The following is a 24,611-nucleotide window of genomic DNA, read 5'->3' as shown; positions in this document are numbered from 1 at the left end:
CCTAGTGATTTTCAGAGGGCAAAATCAAGACAAAGGATTGACATTATGCACTAGCATTTTGCATGCCTTTCTGGCTCCAAAGGCCTGGTGGGCTGACAGGTTCAAGAGGAAAGATTGAAATCTCTCCCAATAACTATTCTGACATCACTTAATGATTGAGTTTCTGTTTCTCTTTATTTAAAAACTCTAAAGTTAGTGCCTGGGGACTATGAGTGTTAGTCAAAGAAGATGGACTACCTGTAAACTAAAGAACATTTACTCCTGCAGGGGAGATGCTGACCAACCTAACGTGTAACTGTGTGATGCCATTTGGAGGATGTCTCTGGGTTCTCTGGGACACACATTCTTCTCTGTATGCAGAGAAGAGTCTTGAGTGTTCTCTGGCAGAGATCCTCTCCCATCTTGGAAGAAATCCTACCCATTTTTAGTAGATGTGTGTCTGTGGCATTGCCAGGGCAAAGTCAGGGCATATTTAACCAACATTTTGAGGTTATTCCGTCTGCAGCCGACAAAGGTGCCAATGTGCTCGGGTGAGATGAAGACATCTGCCTGATAAGCCTTATGAGCAAACGCTCCACCCCACAGAGTTTGGCCCATTCTGTGCCTGCTCACACTAAAAATTGTTTTTGGAATGGCAACTTATTTAAGTGTTCATCCCCTGCTCAAGCGTGATGTTCTGGCCATAGCAGGAACCCAGCATACTTCACATAGAGTAAATGAAAGCAAGTAAGCACCATGCTGCCTTCCCCTCTCTAGGCATCTCAAGATCAGCAGGGTCTCGGTGAAGTGAATAAATGACCTGTTTCCTGAGGACTGTGTCCCAGTCTACTCTGCTGCTTACCATCTGCTTTCCAGAATGTTCCAGACCAGGCAGTGGGAGTCTGCTTAAAAATAAGTTATATCACTTGCTCTCCTGCTTAAAGTCCTATATCAGGCTCCTGTGATGCTCAGAATAAGTCTAGGCCTGTCCTGGGGTGTCAGAATCCAGGTTGATGTGGCTTGCCTATCCTCAACCTCATCTGGGCCAGGGTCTTGCACTCTGAGAATGTCGAGCTCACCACTCTACTTTCTGATCCTACTCCCAGAACCTCTTCCCTTGGACTATGTATTTTCTGTTTCCTCAGTCTGGACGTTTCTTTGCTGGTTTCTCACTCAGCTTATCTGTCTTTTCCTTCCAGGTTACCCAAGTGTTACAATTCTCTTCCTTAGGAACGCCTGTCACCCAAGAGGCCCTGCCAGCCAAAGTTTCCCATCCTGGCAGCTGTCCATCCAGCCTCTGCATTAACCCAGTTTTCTGACTGCTGGAGTCTGAGCCAATATCTGTTATTCCAAGGCTTCCCTTTTGTGAAGGGGCCATCCCAGGACAATGATGCTATGCTCACTGGGACTGTGCCCACTGGCGAAGTTCCTAGTTTATATCCACCCCAAATAAACTTTGGCTAATTAAAGATGCACATTTTTAATTCATATATTACACAAAGATTAGGAGAAATCCTGGAGTATGTCTTTTACCATATAGAAGAAAAAAAAAAGTCTTAGATACAGCACAAAAAGTTCATTTTTTTCTTATGAGAAAACAGTGAATGTAATTAGGTCAAAGCTCAAACATTTGATATAAGTAAATCTTCTAAAAAGTTCACAAACTGTTGACAGATTTCAGGAAAGACCTGATGCATTACACAAAAAGATCTATAAGGATATATAACAACAAAGAAAAGCAGGGATCCAGCATCAAGGTCAGAGAAGAAGGCAGAAATGCTGTCAACGCAGTACAGCAGATATGAGCAACCTGAATGATGAGCGTGCCCTCAAGATGGCAGTGGAAATCTATAACCCAAGTACTGGAAAAGGGGGGTGGAAAACATGGACTTTCACATGCTTTTGGTGAGTGGACTACATGTGATGGGCGATTTTTCAGCATCTGTTAAATTTTGTGTCACTGTCCCTGCAGTGTATAAGGCCATGGCCACATGCACAAGGAGACACACAGAAAGAATTTGAGAGGGCTGAGGAGGTGGCTCCGTGGGAAAAGTGCCTGTGATGCAGGCATGAGGAACTGAGTTCAAATCTCGGAATCCACATAAATCCGCATGGAGGCACATGTCTATAACCTCAGTGATAACAGGATGGAGGCAGGCAAAGCCCTGAAGTTCACTTGCTGGCTTAACCATATTTAGAGTTTCAGATTCAATGAGAGACCCTGTCTCCAAAAATAAAAAGCAGGGTGCAATGGAGGGAATCCACCTGACGTTGGCCTCTGGATTCCATATATATGTGTATGCATGTACACATGTACTGCTGCCAACATATATGTTCACAAACTTACCAACAAGTACATATATACACACAGAGTGAGAAGAGAAAGGGGAAGAATTTTGTTTTGTTTCATTTTGCTTTTGTTTTTTGAGACAGGGTTTCTCTGTGTAGTTTTGGTGCCTGTCCTGGATCTCACTCTGTAGACCAGGCTGGCCTTGAACTCATAGAGCTCTGCCTGGCTCTGCCTACCAAGTGCTGGGATCAAAGGCGTGCACCACTGCTGCCTGCCCAGCGAGAAGGGAAGAATTTTATGAGAACGTTTGTACTTAGTAGGGCAATCCTAAGTTTTACATTGTGTGCATAGGTCCAAACACCACCCGCACCCCATAGAAACACATGCTAACAATCTACCATTTAAAAACAAAATTGTGGAGTGAGACAACGTGGTGGTTAGGAATACTTGTTGCTCTTAGAGGACCAAGTTCAGTTCTCAGCACTGACATCAGGCAGCTCACAACAACCTGCAATTCTTACTCCACAGACTCCCACACCCATGTTCACACATGCACATACATAAGCACACACATAAATAACATCATAAATCTTTTAAAAACTTTATAAAAATGAACTTGTTTAAGAAGCTAAACATTGTTTAATTGTTTAAGCCACAGTGTGTAGTCCTTTCAGATTCTTGGTGCCCCACAAGTTTTTTTTCTGCAGGCTGTGGCAGCCCTCTGTCACAGCTAATGCCAGAGACAGACTCGGGTCCTTCTACTGCCCATGTTTGTGTGTCTTTCTCCCTGCTTGCCTCTCCCTCCTGGGTACCAGCAGGATAGTGAAGAGACCCACTATGTGCCAGCCTCTTCCTATAATCCCAGCAAATCATCAACTGTGTGTTCTGCCATAGATTTAATTGGTATTTGAGGGATGAATGACAAAATTAAACATGAAAACAAAATCTCTTTGTTACCTGGAGGTACTGTATACCATGAGGGGTTGGCATGTGCTGTTGGTTGCTTTTGCTCTTTTGAGGGGCCCTCCATCAAGCTCCCAAATAAATCACACATGGAGGCTTATTATTTTCTTATGAATGCCCGGCCTTAGCTTCATTTGTTTCTAGCCAGCTTTCCTTAACTTAAATTATCCCATCAACATTTTTCCTCTGTGTTTTTTCCTTTTCTTACTTCTGTAATCTTACTTTTGCTCTTAGTCTGTGGCTGGCTGTGTGGCTGCGTGGCTGACCCCTTCTTTTCTTGCTGCTTGATCTCACTTGCTGCTTCTCCTTTTTATTCTCTCTGCCTGCCAGCCCCTCCTGTCCTTTCTCCTGCCTTGCTATTGGCCATTCAGCTCTTTATTAGACCAATCAGGTGTTTTAGACAGGCAAAGTAACACAGCTTCACAGAGGCAAAGGCAACACATCTTTGCATCATTAGACAAATGTTCCACAGCATAAACAAATGCAACACACGTTAAAATACTATTCCACAGCAGGAATATGTAGAGTCTGCATTATCATCTTTGATGGGGCTTGCCCCATAACTTCTACATGAAAAAGAAACCATCACATGTGGCTTTGTGTATATGATACAGACATGCATCAACCTACCCTTGAGAATGGGTGCTCATGTGTAAAGCACAACTAGTATACCTCAGTTGTAAGTTGGGTTAACATGTTCCTAGTACTTTCTGGAGAAACGGGCACTTGCAGAAAATAGCACTTTAAATTCTTAGTTGTCCGAAACAATAAGGAATGCCTAAGTCTACATCTGCAGCACAGGAGCTCCAGCACGCCAACAGGAGCTCGCAGAGGTAGAGCAGCTCCTGTGAGGCCCACTGAACTGGCCTTTGTCATTCAATGCATTCTGCTCCAGTGTATCAGAAGCACCTCACAAAATGTCCAGTCTCAGCTCAGAGATAACACCTGGGTGTTCGCATTGAGAGACAGCCCTTCCCACTTCCTGATCATGACTGTTGCTCCTCAGGAATGTTGTACCAGCTCAGGTAGAGTGTGAACATAACACAATCTGTCCTCCCAGATGCCCAGGATGTGCTGGGCTTATATTTGGAACACCTTTACCTGAGACTTTGAGTGACATGAGCGAACCTCCTGCCAGCTCCAGCTCCTGACCCAGTGATCAGTTTGCCCTGCCACACTTTGCCACTAGGTAAAGAAAAAGAAAAGAAAATTTGTCATTAACATCTTCACAGGCTCAGCAGGCTTCCTCAGTACTTCTGAATGAGGCCCTGTTCTCAATCAGCCACAGGAAACACAATGTTTTAGTGTTAGCAAGGAAACCTTGGGCACTTTTATTTATGCAAGACCCCATGCTTCCAAAATGGGTTCTGTGGAACCTTTATCCCAAGTGTTAAAATTGTGATGTACAAAGAAAAAAGTGCAGTTGGCAGCTTATCCTGAACATCAGCACACATGTTACTGTCTTCAGCAGAGGACTTCTCAGTCTAAGAGACTCTATTGCATGCTATTCCTTTCCAGGAGAGTGATATAAAGTCTTGTGCGCTTGTATTTGAATGCAAAACTGAATTTCCTGAGAATATCCTGTGATACCAGCATTCTGCAGAACAATTGTGAAAAATGCACGCAGGCACTCTTGGGAGTTCTAATTTGAGCTGCTTAGACACAATATGCTCCCAAGAAGTCAGTCAAAAAAGCACAACCGAGATACTTGCCCAGAATATAAACTGGATAATAGTTGTGCCCAAATCCCAGTTCTGCCTTCTAATAGCAGGTATTTCCTGCAGCATCCTCCATTAACTTCTCTTTGGGAACTTCTCAGAGACAGAAGATAAATCCACACTACTAGCAGAGGGAAGTGTGGCCACATTCACAGAAGAATGACAACATGAACACAAAGTCAAGAATATAAAAATGCACAGTGGCTCTTTGCTTCCTGGCTGACATGTGGTACACAGTCTTACCTTCTCACACATACTTTGGCCACAATGTACACCAAGGTGCACTAGGCCAAACATCCATGTGCTGTGTCCACTGGAATCCTGACCCAAAGCAAATCTTTTCCCTTATAAGTTTTTTTCTGGTAAGAACACTAAGGAAATCAGTACCAGACAACACCAGGCCATGTAGTTCTTAAACCTTTGGAACTGGTAGGGAGAATTTCAAACAATTGGAAATGTAAACTGAAAAAGCACTAGAATGCCACAGGCACCTTAACGGGCTGCTGTGCTGGGTGCTCAGTAGACATGAATGCTGGTAGACGTCAGCTCAGTGAAGACTTCAGCTGAGAGTATTTCAGCTAAGAACAAGGACTATGTTGAGAATCTGGCTAGCAGCCACACAAGGTACAGTTTGGCAAATGTTTTTTTTTCCCCCCTGTGTCCTAAAATCTTCTAGAAAGCTGATTTTAAAGGTAATAGACTCATTAATATGGTAGAGAAATTTTCAAGAAAATCCAACATTTAGATTATGGTGGGTTATTTCTAGCTGCTTTTAGCCATGTTTATAGTGAGAATCAGGAGCTGAAAAAAAATCTAACAGAAGGCTATGGAAAGCATATGTAGCCAGAGATGGTATTAAAAATTGTGGATGAAGAATGTTTGATTATTAAAGTTGCTAGCACCATTCAAGGTAATCTAGCACTTTGCTTTGGGACAGTAGAAAGGATGCCTCAGAGGCATCTCAGGAACTGGCCAGACCCTACCCATCACGGACTCAAGAGTAATGCAAAAGACAGAGAAGAGTGACCTGCCAGGACATTCTGCTCACACAAGGCCATTTAAAGAATCATTGACCTGACTGCAGCCACCCAGAAACTCTCACACTGATAGTGCAGGGGAGCCCAAACATCACTTGAGCTGGCAACAGACATTGGCATCATCTGTATGAAGCTAATTTTAGAGACAAGATCATGAGGGCTCACACCAATATCACAAAAGAAGGCCTGGGGGACCAAGCCATGTGCAGTGGGGCTCAGAGACCCTTCAGGCAAAACATAAGAAAGTAATGCATGAGGTTAAAGCCCAAGCTACAGTGGAGCCTGCTACAGCTCATGTCATGACACCCTGTGCCCCACATTGTGGTCTTGAAGCTACAGTATCTAGTGTTTGTCCTGTTGTGTTTCAGTTTCACGGTGCTCTCACTCTTCCTTGACGTGTTCCTGAATCTCTCCCTTTTGGAATGGGAATATTTATTTTGTACCATTGCATATTGGAAATATTTAATTTAAAAAAAATTTTATAGGAGCTCTCAGCTATGAGTTTGCCTTGAGTCTCAAAAGGGACTTGAAATTTAGACTTGTGAACAATATTGGAACTGTTAAGATTGGGAGATTCTTGGAGATGGGCTAAATGCATTTGACATTTTGAGATGCCCATGAGTGTTTGGGATTCAGAAGAAAGAACTTACATGATTTGAATATGAAATGCCACCCTTGGGCCTATGTCTTGAACACTTGGTCCCCAGTGACTAGAACTATTTTGGGAGGTTCTAGAAACCTTGAGAATTAAGGCCTACCTAAAGGAAGTAGGGTATATATATATATGTGTGTGTGTGTGTGTGTGTGTGTGTGTGTGTGTGTGTGTGTGTGTGTGTGTATGCATTTAACGGTTACACTGAGACATCTAGTGTCTGTCTCTCTCTATACTCTCTTTACACACACACACACACACACACACACACACACACACACACACACCCCGCCCCATATTACATTGCTGGTTGACCAGGCAGTCAGTAGCTTCCTCCACCTCCAAATGTTCCCACTGTCATATTCACAGTACCATGATGCCAAGTCACCATGGGTTGAACCCTCTGTGATGATAAGCCAAAATAAATCTTTCTTTTCTTAAAAATGCAGCCAGCATTTTGGTGCACACCCGTAATCCAAGTATTCAGGAAGTAGAGGCAGGAGACTTGTGAACTCTAGGCCAGCCTGGTCTGCAGAGTGAATACCAGACTGAGGTGAATGGGCCATCCAAGTTAACACAGCAAGATCCTAAGAAAGAGAGGTGGGAGAGGAGAGGGGAGGGAAGGGGAGAGGAGGGGAGGGGAGGGGAGGGGAGGAGAGAGAGAGAGAGAATAAGAAATGACGAATTAAGAATAAAGAATAATAAAATAAATAATGATTATGAAGCTAAGAATGAGGAGGTTAGTAGTAGAAACAACTGATGGTATCCAACCTATTTCCATGAAGATGGCTCTAATTTATGTCTCCAGACAAACTTGAGTCATAGTTGAGCAGAGAAATACAAAGATTCCAAATGTTCAAAGCATGAATCTTAGGGGGGCATTTCATATTAAAACCATAAGTTCCTCCCCCTGGCTCCCAAACATCCATGGGCACCTTGAAATGCCAAGTGCACTTAGCCCATCTCCAAGATTTTCCCCAATCCTAATAGTTCCAACATTGTACACAAATCTACATTCAACACATTAAGATGAGGGACATATAGTCTCCTTTTATGCTTGGAATTTAGTTTCAAACAGATTATGTATTCAATATTTGGGGCCACCTTAAAAACAATATCACTGTTAACACCAGCACCTGAAGAAAGTTTGGAAGCTAAAAGCAAATGCATATTCTAAAACCTGACCTCCGTGTGACAGATACTATCAACATTTTTCTTCCTGCAAATATTCATTTATACCTTGTGAGTTTGGGTTATATTCATGTTATAATTTTGTACCCTGATAGTCTTTTCAAAATTGGATCATAAGCACTTATAATTCGCCATTGCAAGATTTACAGGGGGAGTTACAAAGAAGTATCTACTCACCCCCAGATAGAAAGGACACTAAGAAAAGACTCCATCCAAGGCCAGACTGTTGAACCGGTGAGTCTACCGGGGTTGCTTACAGCAATGTAGGTAACTCAAAGACAGCTGTACCACTGAAAAGTCCCAAGGTCTTCTGTAGCTTTCCATAATAACTGCGCGACGGCTTCGTGGGGATGGTCATGTCATGCCTGAACAAAATAGCTCCACTGTGTTACTGCGATCTCAATTTACACAGACATGGAAAATTAGTGTTTCTTGGATTATATACTGGATTGGTTGTTTTTTGGGCTCAGGGATTGGCCAGTTTTTGTAGGTTTTAGAACCCAGAACTGGGCTCGGACCTGTTACCTACATACTGGGTATTTTCTGTCGCTTCATTTAACACGCCCAGAAGTCCAGCAGGAGGGTATTTGTGGTGATTGAAATGAGAACTGTCCTCCAAAGGCTCCTACTTGAGCGCTTGGTTCCCAGCTGGTGGTGCTGTTTGGGGGGAAGTTATGGAACTTTTAGGAGATGGAGCCTTGCTGGAGGAAGTGTGTTACTAGGGGTGGGCTTTGAGTGTTTACAGCCTCAACCATCTTCCTGTCCCCGGCCCCTGCCCACTCCTCTGCTTTCTGTGTATGTTTGAAGATGTGATCTCTCAGCCTACTGCTCTGAACACCTGCTGCCATGCCTGCCCTGCCATCATGGACCCTCCTAAACCTGTGAGCCGAAACAAATCATTTCTTCCACAAGTGGCCTTTGGTCATGGTTTTTATCACAGTAACAAAATTAACTAATACCAAAGTTGGTACCAAGAATAGGATTATTGCTGTGAAGAACCTGATCATGCTAATTATTAGAGGACTGTGGAAGACTTTGGAACTTTGGACTAGAAGAGCAGTTGAGTGATGTAAGCAGAGCTTAATGGACCACTGTAGTAGACACCTACAAGAAGGTTCTGAGAGTAATACAGGCTGTGGAGTCCTGGTTCCAGATGAAAAGTTTCAGAAGGAAATGAAGAATATATTAGCAAATGGAGTAAAGGTCATTCATGGGATATTTAGGCAAAGAAACTTGCTGCTTTCTGTCCATATCCTAAGAACTTGCCTGGGGCTAAATTAAAATGTAATGGACTCCTTTGTTTGGCAAAGGCAATTTTAAGATGGCATAATGTTGGGTGTAAGGAATGGTTATTGCTGATTATTCTTATGCAGGTCTATAATGACTACAAGTAAGTAAGGCAAAAATAAATACAACATGTAGTTTGGAGGGGAGGGGGAAGAGCACTAGAAAGATTAATGCTACAGCCAAGGCCTGAACTCAAGAGAAAATTTTATTGTCAGGAGATTAACTCCATTAAGGAGAGGCCTCCTGCTTGGGAACAAATGAAGGGTACCCTCAGGGAAAGGCAACCCAGCTGAAATTCTAACTTGTAAAGGGAGAAATCACATAAGGTTGCATGCTCCTACGAAGCAATTGCTTCAACATATGAAAGCTGCTAATCTGGTCAACAGGGAGACAAGGGTCTGTCACAAGGTGGCAGCTGAACTTGCCAATGTCATCTATGTGGTGCTGGCTTTTGAGGCTTCAAAGATTAAAGAGTGTGGGGGTCATGGATTCTTCTTCCATAGTTTCAGAGAGCTGCTGAAGCCAGGCGATGTATGGCAATGTTCCTCACCATAAAGGGGCTCTGAGAAGCAATTGTATGAAGCTATAATACTGAGTCCTATGTCACAGTGAATACTCCAAGATATTTGAGATGCTAGAGCCTTAAGACTTCTGCCAAGGAATGCTTAATTCAGGAGTGAAACCAGCCCAAGAGGGGTTGCAGGCAGCAAAGCTGGAGAAGAGGAGCCATCTCGATCCTTTAATCTAAATCCCAGCCCCTATACATGGAACTACTGGGTGGTTTGATGTATGCCTTGCTGGGCTTTGGTATTGCTGAGGTCCAGTATTTCTTTCCTATGGACTTATTCTTTTCTTTTCTAATGGAAATTTATATTCTATGCCATTGTGTGTTGGAAGTGTGTGATTTGCTTCTTAATTTTACAAAAGGTCACAGTTAAGAGATTGCCTTGGTCTCAAAGAGACTGTTAAAGACATGTGAACTTTTGAAGTTAGACTAAATGCATTTTGCTTCATGAGATGACCATGAGCCTGTGGGAGTCAGTGGAATATAGTGGTTTAAGAGGAACATCCTCCATAGGCTCATGTATTTTAATACTGGTCTCCAGTTGATGGAACTGTTTGGGGAGGTTGTGAAACTTTTAGAATATGAAGTCTTGCTGTAGAAAAATACATCACTAGTGGTAATATTTGAGAGTTTATAGCCTCACCCTACTTCTAGTTCTCTCTCTCCCTCCCATCTCTCTCTCTTTCCCTTCGCCAATGCCCCCTCACTCCTCCCATTCTTTGTGTGTTTGAAGATGTGATTTCTCAGTTTCCTGCTCCAGCTGCCTATGGCCATGCTTCCCCTACCATTATGGACTCTGCCCCTGAAACTATAATCCAAAAAATATTTCTTTGTGGTTATAGTGTTTTAATCACAGTAGCAAGAAATAGCTAACATAATATTCTTTCCCATACCCCACAGAAGGGAGGGAGACCTGAGCCTGAGCAGTCAGGGCAAGGCAAGGGGACTGGTGGGGTGTCAAGCCACACCTCAAAACAATGTCATCAAGCAAAGTCAGTGCCCTTGTCCTTCATGGTAGGGAAGCTTTGGCATGTATTCTATAGCCTGCCCCACATTTGGTGTTTGGTTGTATTCAATTTCCATCTCCTGAATTTCTTTGCAAAGCTGAGAAGTCAGAGTGCTGCACATAAGAATGCAGTCTGCCCCAGAGGAGCTCAGGAATGGCTCCAAGTCCCAGGAGTCCATGAATAAACAATAGTCTAGGTTAGCAGACAGTTTCTTTTGGAGTCCATGAATAAACAACAGCTTAGGTTAGTAGATAGTCTCTTTCAGACTCTTGATTGTAAGAACTGCTTTTATCTTTCATTTTCTGCTAACTGTTCCATGCATGTTTCTCAAATTCCCCAGAATCTGCCACATAGACCAGCGGCTACACACAGCAGTGCTAGGCCAGACGCCGTTTTATTTGCTGCTGAGAATCCTATAGCTACAGCACACTGTCTAAGCTGACAGTCACACACCTAAGAACCTGAAGTATGATACCAAATGCTGCCCAGATTTGCTCAGGGTAGGGCAGGAGCTGTCTCTGCCCACGTCCCCAGGTCCGCAATGCCATCTCACTATTCCATTTTTGTCTTTTTTTTTCTTTGCCGCCTGTCATGTTTCTCTCCTGAAGCACCATGTGTCTGTGCTGTTGTCTCCTCTGTGTGAGACCATGAGGACAAAGACTTGTTTGGTTCCACAGAACCCAAACTGCCTGGCATGGGCCAAGTTCATATCATCAGCTACCAAGTAGATCATGGCAACTGTTCCTTAGGTCAAGGCTGAACTAAAATAATGGCAATCTCCTTTCCAGGTAGATGTTTCATTAAAGGAAACAGGTAGTGGTGAGTCTGCCCATGCTGCCAGCCCCCACAGGTATCTGTGGAGCTTTCTGCTTGGCTTCTGTCTGATGGCAGGGAGCTTTGTGGCCTTGAGGTCACAGGTCATGTGTAGCTGGGCCCTAACTGTGCTGAGTGCTAGCCTGTGGTCTGGTGTGACATCTGGTGTAACATCTATCCAGGACTGACGAATGCAGTGGGACAGTTAATAAAGTAGCAGACAGGAACAAACCTGGATCCCAAGACACAGAAATCACCATGGTGTTGTACATTAAGGATCACATTCTTGTCTGTTTGTGGCTATTCCCAGTGGGTACAGGTCTAGAGAAAGCATGACTTTCCAGGTCACTGGTTCCTGGGGTCCCCTACAGCTTTGTTTATAGTTATAAAGCACAATAACATTAAGTGACAATAGTCTTCCAGTGTGCAGGCTTCCTGTGAGGATCAAATGTGATCATGATGTCTGGTTAACCAACATTCACTAGCATGTCACTCACCAGCTAGTGTGCCACACACCTTGCTGACAGAACACAAACATTCCTGGCCCCTGAGGCTGCTGTTGCATCAGGACCAACAATACCCTAAAACACAGTTTTGTTTTTAAGGCTGCCAACTCCAAGTTATATAATATCCCTTTGTCCAGATTTCTTATTGACCTTCTAATCTTCTGAGTTCTGACTGCCCAAAGCCACACTATCCACCTAGGGCTCCTGAGTTGGGAATGGCCTCCCCATGCTCCTCTGTCTCCTCCCCTTGAAGGGAAATTCCAAGTGTATCTCCTTCCTGTGTTGGAAGCTCCATCCACTGCCGTTTCTTACCTTGGGTTCCCAGCTCCAGCTCTCCTACGCTTCCTTCCTCTCCCTTTGGCAGGCTCCTGCCTCACTAGCTGTACATAGTTCCTTTCCACCTCTGAGCTTCAGGCTGTGCAGCTATATGCCAGACCCTTAGGTCTATATGCCTGTTCTGGGCCAAGAGACATGGAAGAGAATCCTTCCAGTGCCTGCTGCCCCTGAGGTCTGGTCACCCCTTCTGTATCTTGGTCAGTGGTAGATAGGTTAATGGAGTTTCCCCAGCACCTAATGTCCACTGGAATAAGAGCCTTTTGGGAGGGGTAGATTATCATTTTTACTCAGAGCCCAGCTGCTGTGAGCTTTAATTAAACCTCTGTTGGGGAGGAAGCTGGAGGTTGCCCCTAAAAGGTAGCTCCAAAGGATAAGACTGATTATCAAAGTATTAGGTCTGCACTCTGCTGTTAGGGAAGTGGCTTAACTCTTCTGACTGCTGAGGGTAAGGCAGGATCCTTGCACATCCTGCTGCAGAGCTAAACAAATGCGAGACATGATGCCCTTCACTCCCTCTCAGAAACGTTCATTTTCATTTACAAGAGGGAATGAGGTGATATGAGCCTCTTAGCGGTGAGCTGCCATTTTCTAGGCAATTGGGTGTAGAGAAAAAGGAGTAGGCAGCTACAGTCCTGTCATATCAAGGAATGTCACTGAGCCCCCAAAATGCTTCTAAGGCCATGCTGAGTCATGAATGGCCTATAGGGAAAGTGTAGGACACAGACAGGTATGGCAGCAGTGGACAAGTGTACTCAGAAGCCACCAGGGTGTTTCCTCCTGACAGAGCTCCTTGCCCTCCTCAAAGACCTACGCTACCAGGGCTCACACTTTTCCTTGAGAGTTCTCCCATGCTATTGAACACAAGATAGAAGTCAATGACAGGTGGGCAGCCTGCCTCAGGCACAATATTCATGAGAGATGACACTATCTCCATCCTCTGAAACAGCCTGACCTTCAACCAAGGTTGTAGCCACCAGGGTCTGAGGAGGCACAAGCACATAAGTACCTGCAGTGTTCAAGCGGCCAGTGACTCACGCACCAGGCTCAGCCTGCCACACAAACTGAAGTTTGAGCCCAGCATCTCACCTCTGCACCTCAGGGACACCAGCTGGCTTCACGACCCTGCAAGGCTGGGCAGGGGCAGAATGCAAGGTGTGGGGCAGCACTAGTGAGACCACTATCGAATGTCCCTGTTTTTCTAAGAAGCAACGATTCAGGCAATGAGTAGACGGGTTGGCAATGGAAATCCACCAGAATAGCTCAAGGAAAGAACAGAACCCAGATCCCAAGGGGCCTGACCCCATGAAGCTGAGGCGGGAATGGGGTCTTCTGCAGGTGCTCAGGAAGTTTGAGCACCTCTACTACAGCATGCTGAGTGCTCTTTGAAGGCGCTTAGGGATTTTAAAAAAAAAACTGAAACATAATTTACATGCCATAAAATTCACAAACTTTAATCCTGGTGTCTGCTGTCCAGTCTTGGTATTTTGGATGCATCCCTAACCACGTGACTACATGGTGCACTTCAGCGTATTATTTTTTAAGTTTGAATTTTTTACAACTTTTATTTTTGGTGTCATGGCTCAGAATCATAAGATTCGCTTCTCTTGATTTCTCCTGTTTAACAGTTTTACACCTTATGCTTTTTAAAAATATTTTATTTTGTATGTATGGGGTGTAGGTCTGTGCACAGTGTCCATGCAGTGACTGCAGAAGACAGAAGACAGCATTGGATCCTCTAAGACCAGAGTTATAGACAGTTGTCAGCTGCCACTTGGATGCTGGGAATCAGACCTGGGTCCTCTGGAAGAGCAGGCAATGCTCTTCATTGCTAAGCCATCACTCTAGATTATACTTGGGTCCTTAAGCCAATGTGAGATCCATTTTACATATGGTATAAGACAGGGGTCCAAATTCATTATTTTGTGTGGTAATATGATCTGTCCCCAAACCATTTCCTGGGTAGAAAATTTGTTAATAGCAAACACCTGGGGGCGGGCAATTTTGGAACCCTCTGTTCTGTCTCCTTGACCTGGTGCCTCACTTTACACCATTCCATCTTACTCTGCTTTGCTGAAAGTTCTATAGTTGAGTGTGTGAGTCCTACGACTTCTCCCTGGATTGTCTGCTGTGGATATGGCTTCAAATCTTAAATGCTTCAAAACCAAAAAGGGCAGAGCTCAGCGACAACCTTGGACTTTTTAATGCTAAAGTATCGTTCATTAGAAAGGTAGCTACTGTGACACAGTTGCAATGATGGGAGATCCAGCCTGCAATAACTCCACTTAGAGAAACGGATCCACAGATGGCAAGGTAGGCAAGATACCAGGAGGAAGAGCTATTTGGAATGTCTCTTTTGTCCTGACACCCTGCCATGATGAGCAACAGACCTTCCTTTTACACCCACACAGCACACCCCCTCTATATCCAGACAGCAGACACTCCCATGGGCCCAGAAGGCAGATCCTCCTCTACACCCACACAGTACGCTTCTTCTATACCCAGACAGCAAGCCTTCCTCCACACCTAGACAGCAGACTCTCCCTGTACCCGGAGACCAGACACTCCACAACACCCAAACAACAGGCCCACAAACACAGCAGAATTCCCTCTGCACTCACACAGCAGGCCCTCCTCTACACCCAGACAGAAGACCTTCAAGACATCCAGAAAATAAGAAAGTAAACCCTCCTCTATACCCAGACAGTAAGCCATCTATACCCTGACAGAGGGCCCTCATAAACACCCGGATAGCAGACTATTCTCTAAACCTGGACAGCAGGCCTTTTCCTATACCAGAAGAGTAGGTTGTCTTCTCCACACACAGAGCAAGCCTTCCTCCATATGCAGACAACAGGCTCCGCTCTACATCCAGACATCAGACCCACTTACACAGCAGATCCTTCACTAAAAGACAGCAGGATCTCTTCTATTCTCAGACAGTGGACCCTCCCATAGGCCCAAACAGCAGACCTTCCTGCACACCCATACAGCTGACTACTACATCCAGGCATCAGGATCTCTTCTGAACCTACACACCAGACCATTCACTATACACAGAGAGCAGACCTTCATATCTATACCATAAGGTTTCCTCTACGCGCAGACAGCTGACACTCCTCTGTACCCAGACTGAAGGTTCTTCCCTTCCCCTTATCCAGCTAGCAGGCTTTCTCCCACACCTGGACAACAGACTTTCCTCTACACCAAGACAGCTTTCCCTCCTGTATGCTCAGCACAAGCCATACACAAGGCTTCTCACCATTGCAGAGACCCTCCTTTGTCCTTGCTTCCTTCAGCCCTCTGCAGCACAACCACCCTCTGACTGTCCCCTGGACTTAAATATTGCCTCAGGAATTGTGTCTTACCCTCTCTCACATATCCTGCCCACCATGTATCACCTTCTGCTCAGGGAGACTCATCAAGAGCCCGCATTCTGACACTATGTTGATCCAGTCTGTACTCAGTATTTGAAATAAGCACTAAATAAAGGCAGATTGATTTGGAACAGTTTCAAACTCAACTTCAAAATGTAATTCAGTTGGTAGAGTACTTGCCTAGCCTGTACAGGGCCCTGGATTTTGATCTCTATAAAATTACTAAATTCCCAGTACTTGGAAAGCAGAGGCAGAAGGATTGGGAATTCAAGGTCATCCTTGGTAAATGGCAAGTAGACCAGTGCTAACTAGGAGGAAAGGAGGTGTGTGTGTGTGTGTGTGTGTGTGTGTGTGTGTGTGAGAGAGAGAGAGAGAGAGAGAGAGAGAGAGAGAGAGAGAGAGAGAGAGAAGGGGGGCAGGGGGGAGAGAGAAGTTGATTTAATGCCAGGGTAACCAAGCATGGTAGTTATACCTATAATGTCAACACTTAGGAGGAAAGAACATGAGAACTGCCTCAAGTTCAAGGGCAACTTGGGCTACACAGCACATACCCAGACAGCCTCTCTCAAAGAAATCAATAATAAAAGACTAAAATGGTCATGGAGAAAATGTACGGTTAAGCAAACTGCCACACCATCACACAATATTGTGCTGTCTACCTAGAAAGAGAAAGGGCACAGAGACAGGAGGACATGAGTGGGTTGCAGTAGAAAAGGAGGGCAGGTTTGGTGACAGAGGCCAGTACAAATTCATGCAGGATGTACTTTAATGGCAGGCCCCGTGTCCCAGGCCAGTGCTTCCCAGGTGACCAGGACTCAAATCCTGCATGAGAGAGGGTTCCTGCAGATTTCATAGTGTGCTGAGGCTGAACATCAGTGCAAAAGGTGAGAGTCACACACACATTCCAGGGGGCCAGAAGAGAGCGAGAATCGGGTCCTTCAGCTACAGGAAAGCTTAGGCTTCTGAGTACCCAGAAACCAGACTGGCCCCAGCAACAGCTGCCAGAACAAAGCCACACCTTCACCTTCTTGAGCAAATCATTGTCACACTAAGACTGTCATTGATGAGAGAAGAAGAGGCATTTCCAATATGCAGGACCTTGGACAATCACTAGGATCCTCATTCAGAAGAGATGCAGAGCGTCTCCTCAAAGAGAAAAGAAATCCAGGAAAGAGACACCTGGACACAGAGCCTTGGATTCACCCAGGATGGTCTTCTGCTTTAGGGAACCACCAGCTACCCTGGCAGGGTGACCAAGAAGGGACTGTTGAGTCCTTCAGATAGGGTATGATGCTGGCTGTGGCAAGACCTGCCCAGCCCCAGGGAACCAAGAACCCTGTCCAGACACGCAGGAAAGCAAGGGCTCCCGAAAGCAAATAAACAGAAATAAATTAGGTGTGAGACCTCATTTTCCTGAAATTTATTTCCCAGGGGGTATTCCTGCCACTGACTTACTATTTTTAAAAATGGACTAAGAACCAAGAAAGAGGAGGCTCTGATCTGGCCACACAAGGCAGGGCTCCTCCCACCCCACCCCATCCCCCACTGTGGCTACAGGGGCTCTGCTGTCCCTGATGTTGCCCCTGGGGTACCATCGGCTGCCTTCACCAATGTACCATTCTGAGTCAGCTTAGCAGCCTGCAGGCAGGAGCTTACTGTGTCTCAATGTCATTGCCGATTCTTCTGTGCCTCTGAAGCGTCATCTCACATAGCTTGTTAACAAAATAAAAACCCACAAATGAGTATGCTTTATGTGACAAGTTTAACAAGCAAAAATCTCAGATCCAATTTCATTTCTGCCAAAAATGAGCTGTACCACAATTGGTTTGCTTGTCACTCATTAATACATGATTTAATTGTTTAATTTTAAACATTATGAGCTATCAGCATGTGTGTTTCTTGATGTTCTAACGTTCAGTTGAATGTTAGTTGGTTTCATAAAAATACTTATTTTTTTTCAGAAGAATCTAAAAGGCAGTGTTATGTTATAATTGAGCTACCATCAATGTATTAACTTGTTTTCCTTTTTATCTTGTTGTTGTTTATTGATTTAATCATTTATTGACTGTTTAGTGTTGACCATAAATTTTCTACTGACTCAAGATTTCCCCTTTCTCCTCTTTCATACTTCCTATTTTTTCTTTATACCCCAAATTATTTTTCTGCATATTTTAAGACAATGACTATGTTAGTCTTAATCTCTGTTCCTTTAAATTTGACTATGGATGTGTGTGGCAATATGTTATCTATCTTGTTATACTGAGCTGCTAGGGTCCTTTGGAAGACCAAGGAGACAGTCCCAGTGAGCTCTCTCTTGCTCATCACTAGAAGCATCCCTTCTAGACCCAAGGGCAGGAGTCTGGTAGGAAGGGCTTTCTGCTTATTCGTATTGTCACACTTGTACATGAATGCCAGAGAATCAGAGATGCTTACACTCTAAAAAAGTGTGCAGAGGTTCTACCATTCATTGAACACTCAGTAATAAGCTGGATGCTTTTGGTGTATTATTTAATTTAGCAATTGAAAACTCAAGGAAGTTTGTGCTTATGAAACAATACACATAGACCATGAAATAATAAGTGAAGGTATATAAAAACCCGATTCTGTCTGAACTTGATCATTTAACTATTCAGTATTTTACTGGTTGGTTGAGTCACAGCATTATAACCCCAATTTGAACTAGATACCTCCTCCTCTAGTCAATGGGAACAGGGTGGGGTTTTTCTGACTTTCCTTTTCTTTCTTCTTTCTCCATCCTCTGTTTCAAATCTGTGTCCAGTGTGATTAGGTTCTGGAGGGAGACAGTAGTGCACAAACATTCATTTGCTGTCTGGTAGATGAAATTACTCTTAGAGAATGAGGTTTATAAGGGAAGGCTCTACACCCCAGATCCTGTGTCCAGTGTAATTGGAGGAATGCTGATTTCCAGACCCAAAGCAAGGATGTTGAGACCTTGGGCCAATGATCTTTGTGTGTCTTATTGCCTCACCCACTGAGTTTGCTGTTGTTTACCAGAGAATTCCCAATAAAGGTGAGTTTATACTTTGGGTGCAGGTGTACTATGTCAAGCTGAGGACTAAAATACAGACATTTATAAGTTTCGAAAGCATCTCTAGTCATCTGCCCACAGAGTTAGCTCACCATCCTCAGGAGAGAAGCCTTTCTTCATCACTTGACCTGTTAAGGTTTAAGATAACCCAGAGGTTCCAGTCCCAGGGAACTGGACAGCAGTGGCACTAAACTGCTGGAGAAAAATGCAACAATGAATATCCCAGAAGAGTGAGGGGACATCAGTGACAGCCACTAGGGCTCCCCTGGGAATACAGAAACCTCTGCCTCCCTACCCCAGACCTCTGCTTTTCCACTCTTCTGAGAGTATGAGAGCTGGCCATGTTGATGGGAGCCTTAGGTTTCAGGTGCCTGTCCCCACTAGCTGGGGAGATTTGGACAGATGGGTTACCTTCTCTGAGTGTCAGGTGGTTTTTTTTTTTGTTCATTTATGAAATTAGTATAAAGTTTAGAGGACACAAAGGATATCAAAATGTTCCTTAAAGTGTCCTAACCCCAGACGGAGGTATGTACCTCCCAGGAGACTGCCTGGTTCATTAGTTTGTTCGTTTGTTCCTTCCTTCCTTCCTTCCTTCCTTCCTTCCTTCCTTCCTTCCTTCCTCCCTCCCTCCCTACCTCCCTCCCTACCTCCCTACCTACCTTCCTTCTGTCCATCCTTCCTTCCTTCTCTAGTGGGCATACATGACACATGTCTATGCAGGTCAGAGGACAGCAGGCAGAAGTCAGTTCTGCCCTTCTACCATGTAGGTCCCAGGGATTGAATCAGATCATCAATCAGCAGCAAGTGCCACCTCACTAGCTTAGGCTCAGATCAACAATCTCTAAAGTCCTTGAGGAAGTCACAAGTAAATGAGGCTTACATGAATCCTAGTGTGGAACTCACCCCCAAGGCTGTTGTGAAGATAGATTCTGTCCCAGACTTAGGAAGTAGGAAGTAGGGGCATTGATGGTTTCCTGAATGTGTCAGCCTAAACGGGTTGGGGGGGTGGGGGGTGGGGGTGGTTGTGAGTGGGGGGGTGGGGGGGTGGAGGCCCTGCCACCAGCAAGAAGAATGGCTTGAATGCATGAACATGTGGCTAACCCATGGGTATTCTGGTCCCTGGAAGAGGAAAAATATGGTCAGTCATGGAGGACACCCATTTACATTATCTCCTAATATGTTTGTGAAATCCTTAGGTGCTTAATGCTTTTCCTTTTTTTACAGATGGAGAAATGGAGGCACAGAGAAATTAAGTGACTTGGCCACAGTTACAAGCTGGGGAGGACCAGGGAAAGCCTAGAGAGAGCTGGCTCTGGGCCTGCATCCTGCCCACGGAGTCACCCTGTCTCCGTCCTCAGGAGAGAAGGCTTCCTACAAGGTAAGGGCCATCTATCTCCCCTAGGATGTGCATCCGCGCTGCCTCCACACTGAGTAGGGACCATTAGTGTGCAGAACTGTGAGTAGCCCTCTCTGTTCCAGATCACATCAGTGATGTATAATAATGTCCTCGGGTGTTCAGCCTGGGCACCTGACCCTCTATCTTGGCGGCTCTTGATCTCCTTCATCCTTACATGGCCTCCCCAAGTGTTAATACCCTTAACCTTGATAGACCTCCTTAACTCCAGGTCTCCTGGGTCTCCATTGTGTTGTCCCTGCTGCAGCTCTACTATCCTCTGTGAAGCCCTCAGTCTAGTCCTCACCTTTTCCTTCATGTCCGACCCTTGTTCCTCTTGGATGGAGAGTGATAAAGTCCTGGAAGTTAAAAAGGAAGGGGGCGGGGTGGGGGGGGCAGGGAGGAGGGTGGAAATGATGCTTCAGCCACCCTCCAGGATCTCTTTTCTAGTTTGTGCCTGTTGTGGCCTGCCTGCCCCTCTCACAGTCAGCACACTTCAGGGCCTGGGCAAGTTTTACCTCCTGGGCCTTCATTAGGAACCTAACTCTCACATCCTGAATGTCATGGCATGTCAGGCAGGGAGGAAAGAGGGCAAGAACTAGATCCCATTCATCACCCCTGTTCAGAAACTCTGCTCTCCAATCCCACACAACACAATTCCACAGTGTCCCGCTGGCACATGTCATCAGTCTACTCCACAGAATCTTACTGTCACATTGAGTGTCTATTGCTTTTCCTTTTCTAGACCTTTCTTCCCTCCTGTCTTCTGTTCAGGTTTTGTTGGGTTATTTTCCTGTTCTCAGGGGAGACTTTGTTGATGCATTTGTATCAGCTCCATCACGGAAAGCTCCCTGCAGTGAGGCATCCCCAGATGGAGGAGTGCTTTTGTCGTGGGCAGGGCACACCTGACACAGGGACTGATTTCAACAGGGACAGCTTAGTGACAATCAGGTTCCATTAACTGATGGCAACCCCATGGTACAGACACCATCCCTGGGATACAGAACTGACTGCTCATCGGTAGTGTATACTAGGTATTTCACAGTTCGTGAAGCCCTTCCAAGTCCTTCCTCACCTGTTAAGAGCATTCACACCTGACCCTCACTTCAAGCTTACAGGAAAGTTTGGCTCTTACTCAGTAGATGGTGCAATGCTGACACTAAGGCCCAGAAGGCAGCAGAACCACAAGGTGGGGGGCTCCCTAAGCTGCACTGTGTATACTCTAAGCTACTTCTTCCCTTTCCCATAGCTGTTCATTTTATAATCTGAAGCAGTTCATCGCAAACAGTTTTCTGAGGGGTCTTCTGTTTCTTGCCCTTGAATGCTAATATATGTCACAGGTCACAGGTCCTGTCACCCATAGGCAGGAGCTTCTACAGTGTCTCTAAATTCTTTAGTATTTTCTTTCCCCTAAAAGCTACATAAATAATTTAGGGGGTCGACTCTAAAAAAATTGCAAACTAAAGATTTGCTGGTGTAATTTCACATATATAAATGAAAGGTTTGAGCTATAGTCTTCTATATCAAAACACATATGAATCTTGAAGTTTAATATTTTTACCCTGATAATTAAAATTAATTAGGGGGAATTCAAGATACAAAATGCTGAGCATGGACAGCTACCACCTAAGAGAATCCTGGATCAGCATGTGATTATGGAACTGAGTGTGAAAATTCAGACTTTGAAAACGTCTCAAAATTTGTTTTTCAAAGGAAAACAAAGGACAAAGATCAGGTAGCCCATTGAATATTGTTTCTGCCTTGGTAGTTGAAGAAGTAGGGCCAAGCAACCCTAGATTTTGTCTCACTGGCGGAAAGGAAAAGAGGCCATGGGGAATGTTTCTAGAAATAGGAGTGTTCATACTTGACTTAAAAGTACAATAGAATTTTTGTTGTTACATATTTTAAGATAAACTGACATTATCTTTTTAGAAAACTCTTTAAAATGTGCATAAAGATGTGCATATTTATTGTGACTTACTTCCTGCAGTAGAAGTAATCAAACCTATAAAATAAAACAACCCAGCTCTCTACCATTAGAAGTTAGGGGGCAAGTCAGATGCCTCTAAGCAATGAGGAACAGACATGCACAGCAGAGCTACCCTCCTGCTCCAGCCTGCGTGGGGTTGTGGGTTAGCACAAGTTAAATATAGCCAGTTGCCTGGAAGTCAGCTCACAATCAGTAAGCATGTAAAGGAAAGGCTGGGTCACATTCATCATGTTCTGGAGCCCAGCACCTATGTCATCTAGGTGAAGAAACTTCTCTGGGAAAGGTGGGGCAGTTGCTGATTTACCCTCACAGGGCTGGGCTGGTCCCTTTTCCTTGTACCTCTCCAGTAGGTCGAGAGATGCAGAAAGCATGATGTCTCTGATCTGAAGATGTGGTTGACTAGTGAGAATATTCAGATGACCTCAGAAGGCAGTGCAGTGTTGGGAAACTTGTTTAGAGAGAGGTTAAATCTATTCCAAGAAGATGGATAAAGAGCAAGTGAGTGATTAACACTGGGAAAGAGAGCTTAGACACTGGAGGCATGGGTGGCTTCTAGAGAAGATGGCATTCTCTGAGCCATTACTTTACAAGAATAGCCTCCATCCTACCTTTGAGTCCACAGCAGTATCCAAGCTGACAGCATCCTGGGTTAAGACCTGGTAGGAATGTCATCCTGTGGAAGTCACGCAAGTCCTATACGTAGGTTAGGTCTGGCTTCTCCAAGGTTCTGAGATTCAGCCAGCTGCTGTTCTTGAGAACAGTTACTCTCAGGGATGAAGGAGACCTGTGGTAGCACTCTAGGCTTCCCCAGAATCAGAGCACAGAAGTCATGGTTGCTGGACTGTCCTGTGATCCAGCTCAGACCACATTGGGAGCAAGAAAGTTGAACTCCACAGTGTGGAAAACAGGTGCCATCAGTAAGGCATAAGGAAAGACCAGAAGCTCAGGGCAGTGAGCACAGCACTGGACAGTGCACACTATTCCACGGGGATGCCACCACTCAGCTCTGGCCAGTGGTGACCAAGAGAAAGTTAGGAATCATCTCGGAGTATGCTCTTTGCTCAGGGCTTAGTCAGCAGCGTCTCAGACATGAGCACTGGCCCGTAAATGTACATAGCTGCTGGGAAAACAGATAGAAATATGGAGGGATTTTTTTTCTCTGTCTTATCCACCTAATATTTTACTTCTATGTGATGATACTAAGATTAGACAAATTGAGTAATTTCACATTTACTGGTGCTGTGAACAAGAAGCCTATTTATCTTTCCTAATTTTTCTGCAACCTCTTGAAAATTATGCCCTCCCTTATTTCACATGAATATCAGATCTAGATCCTAAAGACCAGTGTGCTTACACCACATTAAATTCTCTAAATAAAGGTGTTGTCATACTTCGGAAAGTTACTTTAAATTGCCATAGCACTCTACCTTAATGCTTCGCAGGAATGACCAGAGTATATGATTTCTCATTTTTGTTGACCTTCACAGATGGGTTTTCATGATCCAAATTTGTGTGAGCCTGAGCTGAGTATGGGCACATGTTCTGTTGTGGAGCTGTAAACATGATGTGTCTGTTACCTAGGAGACAGTGACTCTCAGAACAGGTGCTAGTGGGGCACACCAACCCACACATAGTTGCATCCTCACACCTCTTCTCTCCAGAGTTTCTGCTTCTTCCTCATCATGTCTTCCATATAATTTGGCCTCTGCCCTTCCTCCAATCTTCCCTCTCAGTGTGGGGAACCAGCAGTGAAACAGATTTGAATAGCAAGAACTGAAGACAGGATCAGCTGATTGGTACAATGGTTAACTGCTTCCTGAATAACTAAAGGGTGATAAGGCAGGGTTAAGAACCAGCTCAAGTTCTGGGGTCTAGTTGAAAGGTACCTATATCTAACCTGCAATTCAGGACCTCCTCTGGTCCCTGTCCTACAAGGAGGACCATGGAGGGCAAAGAAGATCCACAGTGTGGAGACAGAGATAGCTTGGCCCCAACAATCCCAGTGCCCAAAATGTAGCTACTTCTTGGCCCATGGTTGTGCCCTGCTGGTGCTTGGCAAGGAAAACAGGCTCCAAGGGATCCCACGGACTCCACAGACTCCTTGAGAACACAATACTTTAAAATATTACATTCTCTTCACTGAGGCCGAACCTGAGGAAAGTGTCTTTTATCAGGAGAAATAAGATCAAAGTAGTAAGATAAATCCTGATTCCAAATGTAAAGTTTACATGCTATAAAACAAGTCACGTGTTCTCTCTTCAATACATCATTCCTGAGAGCTTCTGTTGGCATAAAACCAATTCGTTAAACTCAAGACTTCTTTATGTATAAAACCACTTAAATTTCTTTAGAAAAAAAATCTATCATTAGTTTGAAAATAAATAGGCTTAAGGAAAAAAAAAGATGGATGCTAAAGTAGTCCTTTGAGTGTGGATTTCCTAATGTAAATTGCTGATGGGGA

At 44.6% G+C, this 24,611-nt stretch overlaps 1 protein-coding gene across 22 annotated transcripts in view; it reads left to right on the top strand.

Annotated features, from left to right (window-relative positions):
* The window catches only part of Myt1l (myelin transcription factor 1 like), a 403,345-nt gene that overhangs the window by 233,824 nt on the left and 144,910 nt on the right, over positions 1-24,611 (top strand). For all 22 annotated transcript variants that reach the window (XM_052745749.1, XM_052745740.1, XM_052745742.1 and 19 more), the window contains one exon: positions 19,992-20,145. The gene's annotated coding sequence lies outside the window, so the exon portion shown is untranslated. The remainder of the gene's footprint in view (positions 1-19,991; positions 20,146-24,611) is intronic.

This window comes from Peromyscus californicus, unplaced genomic scaffold (assembly GCF_007827085.1).
Source record: "Peromyscus californicus insignis strain IS unplaced genomic scaffold, ASM782708v3 Scaffold_1__1_contigs__length_55948999, whole genome shotgun sequence".
Taxonomy (NCBI): domain Eukaryota; kingdom Metazoa; phylum Chordata; class Mammalia; order Rodentia; family Cricetidae; genus Peromyscus; species Peromyscus californicus.
Note: the sequence above shows the minus strand (reverse complement) of the source record. Positions and strands in the feature narration are given on the sequence as shown.